The 14,219-nt window shown below is 41.5% G+C and overlaps 1 pseudogene across 1 annotated transcript in view; it reads left to right on the plus strand.

Moving 5' to 3' along the window:
- The window catches only part of LOC311057267 (kin of IRRE-like protein 3), a 152,709-nt pseudogene that overhangs the window by 109,692 nt on the left and 28,798 nt on the right, over positions 1 to 14,219 (plus strand). The window contains exon 7 of the transcript in view: positions 12,743 to 12,891. The product of the transcript in view is annotated as a kin of IRRE-like protein 3 (transcript). The remainder of the gene's footprint in view (positions 1 to 12,742; positions 12,892 to 14,219) is intronic.

A 14,219-nucleotide genomic window follows, 5' to 3' on the forward strand; every position in this document is an offset into this window, starting at 1 on the left:
GGAAAGAGAAAGACAGAGACAGAGCGAGGGAAAGAGAAAGAGACAGAGACAGAGAGAGAGAGTAATGTGGGGGTAGAGAGAGAAGAGATGAGTTGATGTCTCTTGCAAACAGGTCCACATTTCATCCCCATGGGAGGCCGTGGCGTTGGCACCTGGAGCTCTTTGCTCGCTGCTGAGTGCTTTTTATTTTGGAATGAAGCTGTCGCCTCTCGTTTCCTCATTTGTCACTTTTGTAGCGTCTAATGAGAGGCCGGGTTGAGCCGGTTAGGCTTGGCTTGTCATCCATTTGATGTTCAACACAATGGTGCAAAAATCCCCTGTACGGACATAAACCTGTTCCACTGTTTGTTTTCTGGCACCCGGCTTTCCCCGGGAAGAGAGGTGTCTCATTGTATGTGTGCGTGTGTGCGTGTGCGTGTGCGTGTGTGTGCGTGTGCGCGTGCGTGCGTGCGTGCGTGCGTGCGTGCGTGCGTGCGTGCGTGCGTGCGTGCGTGCGTGTGTGTGTGTGTGTGCGCGTGCGTGCGTGCGTGTGTGTGTGTGTTTTGATCATCACATGCAAGTATGGAAGAATTTCAGAAATAGACATTATGAGGACCATTTCCTTGTCCTTTTTTTTAGATTGGGTTAGGATAAGGAAAAGATTTTGTATACATTTCATACATTTGAAATGTTGTGAAATGGGACGTTCTGCATAATGAGTACTTTCTACTTCTGTACTTATACTCAAGTAAATTTAGAATTTTACTTGTAACAGAGTATTTCTACATTGCAGTGTTGATACTTTTACTCAAGTAAAAAAATTAGGTTTTATCCACCACCGGTTCACGGCAGACATTTTGGAACTGGCAATATGCCGTTCCTAGTGCGTACAGTATGTATATGTTAATTGGAATGTGACAGATGAGTGGACAAGTTGACATTCTGCATTAACAGTTGCTGTGCTAAATCAAGACTTAAAGTCGTCATCTGGTCCGTGTTTGTATCTTCATTTGTCTCTAGTCGCAGCGGAGAACACAGGGAGGGAGGAACGAGAGCGTGTGTGTGTGTATGTACAGTAAGCAGTGGGAGGAGAGAACACACAATACAATAGAACAGATGTTAGCTCGGCGTCCTACGGGACCTTCATATGTCTAGACTTATTCCATTTGGAGGGGGGGGCACATGCAAAGCAGAATATATTAAGAATGAGTAAATAATTGGTATGGCATATCACAAATAGGGCTATTGTTGTTATATATCGTCTTCTGTGTGGAGTTTGCATGTTCTCCCCGTGTCCCCATAGGGTAGGTACCCTCACAAAAAAACATGCTGTAATCCTGGTCTCTATACTGCCTCAGCCGGGGCGCCTGATGGAGGGGAAAGGAACTGGTTGGAATAACGTGTTCCTTCCACGCGCTACGTCCTATACCGGGGAAACTCCCCCCTGTCAGGTGATAAGAAGCGGCCTGCTTAACTCCTCATGTGTTGAAGGAAGCATGAGCTCAGTTCAGGGGCTCTCCCCAGGCTGGCAGAGGGAGAGTAGCGCCCAGGATTACATGCTTTGGCAATTGGCACCTCATACGTCCAAAACTGATACTTTTCAGGATTCAAATTCAGATCTACAAGCTCGAAGCTTGAGCTTGTAGATCTGCTACTTTTGATGCTTTTCTGTGAAGCTGTAGTATGATCAAGTACGGCATTATTTTTTCAGTCTAGTCCTTTATCACACTTCAACACAAATATGATGCTGTGCATTAACAACATTGATCATCCATGGAATCACCAGAAAGGTCTTTAGATCAGGGGTCTTCAACGTTTTCAGGCCAAGGACCCCCTAGCTGAGAGAGAGATGAAGCAGGGACCCCCTCTGTATTGTTTAAAATTGTGTTTCAGATTAAACTTTTGCTCTTTTTTCCCCTCTACGCCTATAACTCTTTGCCAAAAAAAAATGGCTCAAGTTCTCCTCAGAAAAAGGATGCTAGGGTTCAAGTGGTTAATGTAAGAAAAAAATTATCATATCACACAAAGATTTGGCGGACCCCCTGTAGTAACTCTGAGGATCCCCTGTTGAAGACCTCTGTTTTAGATAGATATATTGAATGAACAGTATTAAATGTTTATTATGAGCCTAACATTCAAGGCAGTTTTATTATAAGTGAAAATATGCTAACCGTTATCCCGTTTTGACAGGCTCTACAACACACATGCAACACTTAAGCATTAAATAGCAAACAAAAAGCCATATTCCTGTTTTTATCACTACATTTTCACGCACGTTATGAATTGCAGACAGGGGACTGGAGACCAACTAAACTGTTTGTTTAGTTTACCAGGAGATGTAGGAGAACAAAGCTCTCTGGAAGGAGAAGAGGCAATATTCACTGACTGTGCTTCCTCTGTTGACCAATTATTACCTCTCTGATGGGTAGAGAAACCTCATATGTCCCAAACTGTAACTTTTTAGGATTAAAGTTAAAAAATGGCACAAATTAGCAGATCTACAAGCTCAAAATGCGTCACTTTGCGCCGCGTTTCGAGCTTGTAGATCTGCTACTTTTGATACTTTTGTGTGACGTTATAGTTAGTGTGATCAAGTACTGTAGGACATTAATTTACAAAAAAAGGAAAAACATTAATAGCAGACATACGAGCTCATAGCGCGTCAGAGAGTGCCGCGCTATGAGCTTGTAGATCTGCAGTTTTTGAAACACATTTGTAACTCGAATCTTCATGGAACAAAATATTTTGAGATGGGGGTCCGCAGCCAAATACATATCTAAAAATGTTTTCTAAATCCTAACCGTATGTTGCTATATCAGTGGTGCTCCAACTTTTCCATGCCAAGGACCCCCAAAATGATATGTATTTGGCCGCCGACCCACATCTCAAAATATGTTGTTCCATTTTTAAAAAAATGTAGATCTACAAGCTCATAGCAGCGCTATGAGCTTGTAGATCTGCTATGTTTTGAATAGCCAAAGAAATGACACAGATGCGTTCCAGGTCTTAATGGATTAAGAGTATGGAGATGAGAGGTTTCTGCCCTGACAGCAACGGTATTCACACAGTGGCCATTTTGCTGTTCATCACCCTGACACGGCCCATGATCCTCTGCTTGCATCATGTTGTTTATTAGGATCCCCATTAGCTACCTATTGCAGCAGCTATTCTTCCTGAGGTCCTAAATATCACATTAACCACTTTCACCCTGGTGTCCTCTTTTTGGGGGGGCACGTTTGTGGCAGGAAGCTAGGGGACATGTTTCCCCTTCCTCCACTATTTTAAGCTCAGCCCTTTTTTTTTTTTTTCATTATAGGGCAAATCTTCCAAAAAAGAAATAGCAGATCAACAAGCTCACAGCGTGTCCTGATGCAAAGTGTTGTGAGCTTGAACTTAAAAAAAAAAAAAAAAAAAAAATATACATATATAGGTCTTAAATGGTTAATAGACAAGAAAAACAAGTGTGATACGTACAAAATAAATAAATTGATAAATAAATAAAATAACTCTAAGCTCTAGGCATATTTACACAAGTCGTAAGAAAGTCAGTTAAAGCGAGCTCAGGTACCAAGTTTACAATACGGTAGCTCATAAACACTTTGATGACCCCATAAACAAACATTCTGTGCTACAGTATAGTAGTACCACTCCACTGGAGACTCACCGGGAAACAATCAAATGCAGATGAGAGAGAGCTATTGTTCCATTAGACGCTTCTTTGTTGTCTTTTTAAAGCCAGTTTTAGGTCTTATCTGTGTGCGACCTGTGACGGTAGCCCCTCTCTCTGTTCTCATTGCTCTCTATGCAGTGCATTACTCAGTATTTGCATTGCACTCGGGAAATATGAAAAGACCTTTTTGATGAATGACTTGCGTTAGGAGTGTTCATTAGAGCTATATCCCAGTTGCTTATACTGTTTTTTTGGGGGGATCTTAGCCAATGAAATAGTTAGTTCTTACAAAAGATAACAAAGAGATAAGCAGTCTGTCTTATGACCCACCTTAGTATGTTGGCACACATTGTGTTTGTTGTGAGTTCTTTATCCCATTGAGACCTGAAGCCGGTTCTACATGTCTCCTAAATCTCATAGTTTTCTGAAAAACGTATGTTTCTATATCAGTGGTGCTCAATCTTTTTGGTGTCAAGGACCCCCAAAATTATATGTATTTGGCCGCTGACCCCCATCAAAATATGTTGTTCCAGGGACCCCCAGAAGCAAAGATTTGAGTTAAAAATGTTCGCTTTAAAAATATATATATTCAAAGATTTGCACATATTTTCACGATTTTTCAAAAATAGCAGATCTACAAGCTCGTAGCGCGGCACTCGGTGCCGCGCTATGAGCTTGTATATCTGCTATTTTTGAATAGCTCAAAGTGTAAAATAAAGATTTTTAGCTCAAATCTAAAAATGACACAGTTCCAGGTCTCAATGGGTTATTGCACACTACAGAGTGATTCGCGCCTGTTAGAGTGAACACAGTGGTATTTGGATTAATGTGATTTCACTGATTTGATGCCCACTCAGAACAGAAACAGTCTATTTGGCCATGGTGGTTGCAGATTAATTATTTTTTGTGGAGTGGAATCTGCAGGTTTTCGTGTCACAGTTACAGCCTGTGAATAACAGTAATCAATCTCTGTCCATATTTGATTACAGACAAGAAAGAAAAAAAGGAAAGAAAGAAAAAGATTGCGGTTGACTGTGGAAAACACTCCAGATGTCTGTCCATTTGAAGTAATATTTTAGATTGTAATTCTGCATGAATAAGATAGCTATTGTTTGAATTTTCTAGCAGTCTCACATTATCTTAAAGAATAAGAATACGCTGGTAACTTAAATAGAACAAATACAACAAAACAGCAAAGACCAACAATAAAAAAAAAATAACAATGCCAGCAAAATGAATGATTAATAAATCATTCTTAACTTCATGGATTAATGGAAGCCAGTTTATAAGCAAACAGCGTATATACTCTGTTGCCGAGATGATGCTGCAAAGTATGATTAGTGTCTTTTCGTATTTATGTAATGGTGTTTTCAGTGCAATAACTTCTGCTATTACAGCGAGACATGTTGCTGCTTTGCTCTGCTGCACTACTTATCCTGGACTTACTGAAAGGGAACTGTAACAAATCACAGAGAAAATGTAATGGAATAAAAAGATGCATTACTAAGAACACCTACTGTAGATTAAAATCCTCACAGCAGCTCACAAGCAGATCAATGCATCAAAACATTCTTACTTGTACTGTAAATGTATTGTTACTATACTACACTATTAATACACTATGAAGGACACCTTTCTTTGGCTCAACAAAGTCACTAGTGTTATTTTTATTTATTTTTTGTTAAAAAGTTAAAGCTTTATATTCTGATAGTAATCATTGTTATTTATCAGTAACATGGGTATCCCTGTCTGTCCAGCTCTTTAGGAAACAGAAAATACATGTTCAGGTTGTCGATTTCATCCAATCAGGAAATAGGATCAATTTATCAGCTTACATTTTCAATTCCAATTTTGCCTGTTAACGTATTTGGTTCATCACTTCCAATTTCACTTGTTTATCCTGTATGATTGGATAAAATTGGTATCCCAAACTGAACATTTATTTTCTGTTTACTAAAGAGCTGGAGAGATGCGGAGACCACTGTTATATAGAACAAATTATATAAAATAATACTAATTATATATACAGTATATATATATATATATATATATATATATATATATATATATATATATATATACACACACACACACACACACACACACACACACACACACACACACACACACACACACACACACACACACACACACACTGTATTTATTTATTCAAACCCAGGTCTTCCACTCTTCAATTTCCATGAAAGGCTTTGCTTTTGCAACATTCCGCGCCCTTGCAAGGTTAAGGCCAAAGATGAAGTCATTTCTTTCCTAGAAATAGACATTGTGAGTGCTCTACCACTGCCATGTTCACCATAAAACTTCATACAGGCTTGAGCGAGTTTGCATTTCAGCCTTCTGCCAAAGTCAAGGGTCAAGATAATTCTTACCATTGTTCAGGGGTCTTCAAAAATGTTCAGGCCAAGGACCCCTTAGCTGAGAGAGAGATGAAGCAGCGACCCCCACTACATATTGTATACAATTTAGTTGCAGATTAACCCATTGATACCTGGAACGCATCTGTGTCACTTAGATGTATTTGGCTATTCAAAAATAGCAGATATACAAGCTCGTAGCGCGGCACCGAGTGCCGCGCTACGAGCTTGTAGATCTGCTATTTTTGAAAAATCTTGAATTTTTTTTTTTAGGATTTTGTTTGTTTTTTAGAATCGCCTCAGGTCTTAAAGGGTTAAACATTTTCATAGATTTCCTAGATAGCTTCAGAGACTTGACCGTTGACTCTGTTCTTGACTGCTCTTTTTCACTCTGCACCAACTCTCCCAAATGTACAAGCACACAAGCGCCTCGCAACGCGTGGCGTTGTGAACTTGTAGATCTGCTATTTTCGGCTAATGTCCTCCATGACACAAAGATTTGGTGGACCCCCTGTAGTAACTCTGAGGACCCCCTAGGGGTCCCCTGTTGAAGACCCCTGACATAGTTAAGGGGTGTATGTGATGGTATCAATATACTTGAGGGTATTGAAAATTGGCCCTCAAATAATTGGCAAAATGCTACGATTGTACTGATAATATAACATTAATATGAAAAACGTAATGTAAAAAATGTGTTTTTTTCTCTTTAAAAATCTTGAAAAAACGAGTTACAGGTAAATATGAACTTCAATTATAGCATGTTAGCTCCATTGATCCAAGCCGGAACACAATCGATTGATTGATCATTAAAATAAACATGCTTTGGAGAGTGCTTTGAGAAGAGTGTCAGATCAGTGGTTCTCAAAGTCTTTGGGGGGTTCCAGGGGGTCCCCAGCAAAATGTGTTAATATACAGTCAACATCTGTTTTAACCATTTCAACCAAACATACGGCTGTTTGAAAATCAGCTTGCAGATCTGCTATTTTCAAAACAATTGTGATATATATGTTACAGGGAGATTGGCATTCCAGGGAGATTGGAAAATAAGCGCTTATTTTCACCACCCGTCCGCCCCCCCCAGGCAATTCTGTAGAACCAACGCTAGAGGGCAATAAAAGCCAGACATGAGTCCCACACCACACACGCACGCATGCACACGCGCACAAACGAGCACGCATACATACATGCATGCGCGCACACACGCATGCACACGCACACACACACACACACACACACACACACACACACACACACACACACACACACACACACACACGCACACACACACACACACACACACACACACACGAAGCACAAGGGGCGAGCCTGAGGGGGCGGGGGCGGGCTGGCGGGCTATGTTAGTGCAGCGAGTGGCAGTTGGGGCAAACCACAGAGGGGCAAACGCAGTCCCCACAACATCATTTACGATTCTGTGCCTATCGGTACATAACTCGGACGGCGCTTAGTCAACTAGCAGACCATCGGCCGGTCGTCGCGGGCACTCGTGCCTGGAGGCGCTCGGGCGCGACTCCTTGGCCTCAAGGTCTGCTTAGTCGCCGCGCCTCCGTCATGGTCCAAAACTATACTTTATCGGCGAAAATAAGTCTGCGGTTGTTTGAAAAAGTAATGTCCCAAGCGGGAGTCAAACCCAGACTCCCAGTGGTAGTGGATGGGGAGTCCAATGATTATCGAAGTGCGCCACTGAGGCTGGTATGTATGTATATCCATGTTGTCGTCGTCGCCGTCCTCGCATCGCAGCCCCGCCCGAGCCTAAAAACAAGCGCTCCACTTCCAATCTCCCTGGAATGCCAATCTCCCTGTGACATATATACTATATATTTTCATTGAGAATATGTTTGAAACATTTTGTCAACGCAAATATCTTTTCAGATGGGGGTCTGCAGCCAAACACATTTGGGAGTCCTGGTCTCCCAAAGTGGTTTGAGAACCATTGTGTTTGGATAATGGAGTCTTTGAGGCCTGTACTCCCTTCTATACTGAAATGGACAGTTGGTGGGCGTACAGTACTTCAGTAGAAACTATTTCTTCTGTGGATTATTTTGAGCAACTGTGTCATGGTTTCAGGAAAGAGATGTTCCTGTTGAGCTTTTCTCAATCCAAATGCCTTTGAGCTCGATTTTAATGGGGGTGGCAGCAGAAATATATACAGCAAATATATCTTCTACCGTTTAAAATGCATTTAGCATACATACTTACAAAGTATGCAAAGACTTACGAAGTGCAAAAGGGCTTTGCCAGGAGCACCTTACCCTTTAACAACAACTAAAATTCATATACAGCACTTTTCAAGAGACCTAAGGGTGCTTTTACATCGAGATGGAACAAAACAATGAGCAACCAACCAACAAACAAACAAACAAGCAAACTAGTTCCCATAAGCCCCACCACACACCAAACCATACTTGCAGTACGCTTAAGGCCAATTTATGCTTTGAAAAAGTAGCCAAAATAGCCGAACTACAAGCTCACAACGCATTTCAATGTGACGTCTTGTGAGCTTGTACAGTAGATCGGCTATTTTTATTTTATTTTTTTTATTTTTATTTAGAAAAAAGAAACATTACGTGAAAATGGTTAAGCCTGTCTGTGGCTTTAACCCATTAAGACATGGAACACATCTGTGTCATTTTTTTATTTGAGCTAAAAAAGCATTATTTTACACTTTGGCTATTCAAAAATAGCAGATATACAATCGTGAAAATGTGTGCAAATCTTTGGATATATATTCTTTTAAAGCGAACATTTTTAACTCAAATCTTTGCTTCTGGGGGTGTCCCTGGAACAACATATTTTAAGATGGGGGGTCCGCGGCCAAATACATATCATCTTGGGGGTCCTTGACATGAAAAAGGTTTGAGCACCACTGATATAGAAACATACGTTGGGATTTAGAAGACATTTGTAGAAATCGGCTTCAGGTCTTAATGGGTTTATGTTGAACCAATAAAATGTATTAACAAGAGCTTGTGACTAAATAATAACTACACTGTATCCATTTGAACTCAAGTTATTTCCACCCTCATTTTCGGGAAAAGTGGACGTACAGTACATGGTTTCCCCTCGTCAGCGACGATACGTGAACAAGAATCTTAAATGAGTCATTACTCATAATTCTTCCCGTTGTGGTAGTGCCTGCTGCTCCAGGAATAGCAGAATCAGATACCTATCAGGCTGTCATCAGCTAGCATGAGGAATCAGATACACAGCTCATTATAATTAATTCAGAATCGTGATGTGGCCTTTAATGGAGACTTGCTCATATTCATGTGCTGTCAGACCTTAGCAATATGGAACTATCTGGAAACTGTACGTACATTTTGGGTGAACTTCCCCATTAAATACATAATCGTTGCTGTCGGTTGGAAACCGCGTCTGTCCAAAACCGTCCCTTTTTTAGTATTTAGTATTTTTTAAAACATGATTCTGATTATAAAATAATAGCCAAATACTGCAAGTCTCATACTTGTTATCCATTTCACAATGTGCAGCAGACATGCTTTTAATCATTTTTAAAAGCTTATTTTTTTGTGTCGATTTTTTTTTTAGTTGTCAGTGTGTACCCCTGTCCACGCTGAGTGTCGCTCAAACACAATGGGTCAAAAGCTTGATTTATACTTAGTTGTGTGGAAATAGCAGATCTACAAACTCGTAATGCATCACGCCGTGGCACATTGTGCGCTTGTGGATCGTCTATTTTTGGAGTGCAACAACACGGAGCGCAAACCAAGCAAGCATAAATCAGGCCTTTACTCACAACCTCACAAGCCCATGTGTGAATTATTGGCTGTTTTTATTTGTCCAGGAAAATAAATAAAAAACAGAAAGAAAATCCAAGGTTGTTTTGGGGCCTCAGGCATCCACCAGCAGACTAAAACAAACAGGAAAATGTTGAGTTTATGTCTGACGGATGTCTGAATGACCACGGCATCGCTCTGTTTTATTACGTTACGAGAATCTTCGTATTATTTGAACGGATAGAGACTCAGGGCTCTTCCTGCGATGACAGACTTGAGTTTATTACATTGTGAAAATATGATGACAGACTGTCATTAATTGGAGCTGACCAAAAGAGTATTGAATTACTTTTCCAATGAGCTCATTATTCTCGGCGTTGTGCAAGTGGCCTGCTCCAGAAATAGCAGAAACGGATACCTGAGCACTAGGCTGTCAGCATCAAGGAGCAGATGAGGAATCAAATGCAAAGTTCGTTATAGTTAGATCAGAATCAGGCTGTGGTTCTTTTAAGAGAAATGTGCGCGTCGTGTGTCACTTCTGTTTTTGCCTCACCACCACAGAAGGCTAGTATATTTCGTTGCTGTCGGACGGGAACCTTGTATCTCCGAAACCGTTCATTTTCAGGAAATGGTGGGGAAAAAATCCTGTGTTCCAATGGATCCAGTGGACTGTAGTTATACTGTAGTCACAAGCCCTTTGTAATACTTTTAATTGGTTAAATATTTATTTTAAAAATCACTGACGGACTTAACCACTTCCAACCTGATGTCCCTACCGTGGGCATGCCATTTATAGGCAAAGATGTTTCATGTTCAAAACTATGCTACTTTTCCCCAGCCTAAAAAAAATAGCAAAAATCACCAAGGCTATGTTTACCACTTTTGTGTGACACTGTCATACGAAATAGAAAAAAAAAAGATTCAAACTGCAGATACAAGCTTTTTGTCTGACAGGAGGATATTATGTTGACATGGATGGAGGAGAAGGGCATTTCATCGAAATCGATGTCAAGTTACGATAACTTGGCATCTGTGAACGTTACTGACAGCAGGATAATGTGTCAGTCTTGCTGAGAATAGTCAGTCTCAATTTCCGCAGCAGGAACCAGAAACAGATAGGATAACTAGCGGAGAGACATCTGGCCATGAAGCAATTGATTTTGGAGTTGATATGGGCTTGACTTTCATCATGTACGTAGGTCCATGTTGCTCACACACTACTGCATGGTGTACTGGGTATGAAAATAAACAACCTTGTTTTTTTGTTCATGTCAAGGACCCCCGCCCCTACATTCAGTAGTATATTAGCATATGTGGCTGTTGACTCTCCCACGTTAAAAGATCTTGTGCCAGAGAACCTCATAAGAGAAGGTTAATAAATTTGTAAACTATTTTTCAAAAATAGCATCACAACTCGTAGTCTTGCAGATCTGCTATTTTCAGTTAGCCGTATAAAGTATAAAATAGAATTTAATGCTTAAGCTGTTCCTCGTTTTTCTGGGGACCCCCTGGAACCCCCACAAGGACCCCTGGGGGGCCCCCGGAGTGAGCTCACTTTGAGAATCATTGCGTAAGAACATTGCGGAGAAAAAAAAGCTAAGATGCGCGACAAACACTTCAAGATAATCAGACCTGTCTTGAAGGTACCAAGAGATGTCGTGTCAGAGCCCCGGAGTGCCCGACACACGTCTCGCATCAAACGAGTTCAAACATCCACACGTTGCCCTTTGAAGACGGCGACGACAAGCACTAGTCTGACAACATGGTCAACCTCCGTTTTTTTGCAACAGAACGTGTCAGGGGACTTCGCCGTATGCGGCGTGGCAGGCAGTAGAGTGATGGAGAACGGGCACCTGGGTGGGTTCCAACAATGAGAGCCTCTCCCCTGAGAAGTTTCTGATGGGGTTTGAAGATGTACGCGAGAGCCTTCAGATGGCTGCCTCACATGATCTCCGTTTCATGCTGGATTTGTCGGATGGGTGACGCGATGACAGTGAAAGAAATGCTAATGGCCAAACATGCAACATTTCCGTGCATGCTGATGGCCTTGTCAAGTACCTTGTAGGTGACGTCTTCCTCCTTCAATCATGACCCAGATTCCAGCCCCACTTGATCAAGCTTTCTTCCTGAATGAATGGGGTAGCATCATGTCATGTGTGCGTCAGAACACGCAGATGATCTGTCCCTTAAAAAACCTCTTGCTTTTTTCAGTACTGGCATACAGATAGGCTGCCACTGCCTAATCATGCTCCTGTTGAACACATTTCCTTTAAATAATTTAAGGTGGAGGTGGTTGACTGAAGCGCGGTTGACAAAACCGTCGAGGAATTCATAACAAGCTGCAGCGTCAAGGAGACACATTTACAGTATGTGTGTCAGTTCACCAGGAAAACCCTGCACCAACATGTTTCTTCAGTCTATCCTTTGTTACCCCGCAGCTCGACAAATATATGCTATTTCTTTACTCTAGAGATGAGTTAGGTTTAACCACTGTAAACCTGCCACCTCAATTTTGGGCATGTCATTATAGGCGAAAGTTTTAATTAAGATTTTGAACAATTTCGTCAATCTTTCGAAAATAGCAATGAAGTGCTGTCGCGACTCCACAGCTGTGCCAGACGTGTTGATTACATTGATTCTTTATCACTAAATGCAAATCCTTTCAATTAAAATTCCACCTTGACTATTCCAGAGACTTCAACATCTCGTCATTATTTTATTTCTACTTCATGTTGAGAGGAGCTGTGAATAATGCAGCACATCCTTGTGTTGGCTGTGTAACGTGTGCCTGTGCAAAAAGAGAAAAGGGGGGCTGCTGGTGAATTTGTTTAACCCAGATAGGTCTGTGTGTGTGTGTGTGTGTGTGTGTGTGTGTGTGTGTGTGTGTGTGTGTGTGTGTGTGTGTGTGTGTGTGCGTGTGCGTGTGTGTGTGTGTGTGTGTGTCACCATGTGACCCATTTCAGGTGGGCCAAGGGGGGCAGTGTGATCCCAGAGGTGTCGGGGGACACCTACGAGGCCGTGGTGGACCATTCCTTCTTCACGGAGCCCGTGTCTTGTGAAGTCACCAACGCGCTGGGAAACACCAACATCAGCAGGAACGTGGATGTTTACTGTGAGTTTTACTCCTTCAAACAACACCCCCCCCCCCCCAAGTACCATGCCTGGCTGCTCTTATTCTTCTGTTCTGTTTGAACTTTTTATTTATTTATTGTTACTGTATCGTGCCTCTCTCGATGGAAACCTAGAATTCCAAAGCCATTCCTTTTTTATTTAAAGTCAGGGTAAGGGATTTTCTTTGGTTAAAATGAGTGTTAAATAGTTCTATATTCTGATAGTACTCTTTTGCTATAGAGTGTTTGTTCAGTAACAGGAGTATCCATGTCTCTCCAGCTCTTTATCAAACAGAAAATACATTTTCAGGCCGGGATACGAATTTTATCCAATCAGCAAGGGCAAGGGAACACATACAGTAGCATACGAAGAACCACACCATTGAGAACGGTGTTCATTAGAACATAAATAAAGGATGGATGAGAGAAGGGGGACGTAGGTTCCGGCAGGCTTGCTGACCCAGGAGTCTTTGGCGTGGAGGCAGTTTGCATCGTCAGCGCGGCTTTCGTGGACGGAGAGACCCCCCCCCCCAGCAGGAACTTGAGACGAGGGAGAGAGAGATAGAGATGTAGGGAGAAAGAGAGGGAGAGAGAGGAGGGGTGGAGGGAGAGCTAGAGAGAGACACAGAGATAGAGAGAGATGATTGGTGTGTAGGGCGGAGTAAAGGTGTGGTTCTCCGCCTCCAGGACATCTGTTGTCCCAACTCGATTTAAACCATTCAATCTCTCTATAGTGTCAGCATTCATGAAATACATTTCAGTCAACTCACGAATGGATTCAAATATGTTTTAATAATTATAAAATCAGCAATACATTTGTCATGGTTTGGTGATGAATTGGATCTGCTTTTCCCTACCAATAGGTAAAAAAAAAAAACAACAGGTCACCCCAGCTACCACCTGTTAACCCATTCAGACCTGATTCTTAGCTAATGTCTTCCAAATCCCAACAGTTTTCTGAAAAATGTATGTTTCTATTGATTGATTGATTGATGTACTTTATTTAGTAAGACATGAGAACAACAGTACATGGAAGTACAAATTCACAATGCGAGGTCTACTAAACTGGAAGACTCATAAAAGCACTGAGCTTGTTTCAAATTAATTCCCCACGCACACAAATCATGATGACATATAAGAGACAGACAGATATACACACTACAATAGAATGTCATACAATCAGTTTACAGGTTACTGGTATGAAGAGTGAAAAATATGTACAAAAGAAGAAAGAGATGGGGGGGGGGGTAGGGGGGTGGGGTAGGTTAGGACTTGGACAGGGGCCATCTTTCAATTGCAGCCTCCTGAAGGTGTAACTTTAAGGCAGTTT

This window comes from Gymnoscopelus microlampas (genome assembly GCF_963454915.1).
Source record: "Gymnoscopelus microlampas genome assembly, chromosome: 12".
NCBI classification, from domain to species: domain Eukaryota; kingdom Metazoa; phylum Chordata; class Actinopteri; order Myctophiformes; family Myctophidae; genus Gymnoscopelus; species Gymnoscopelus microlampas.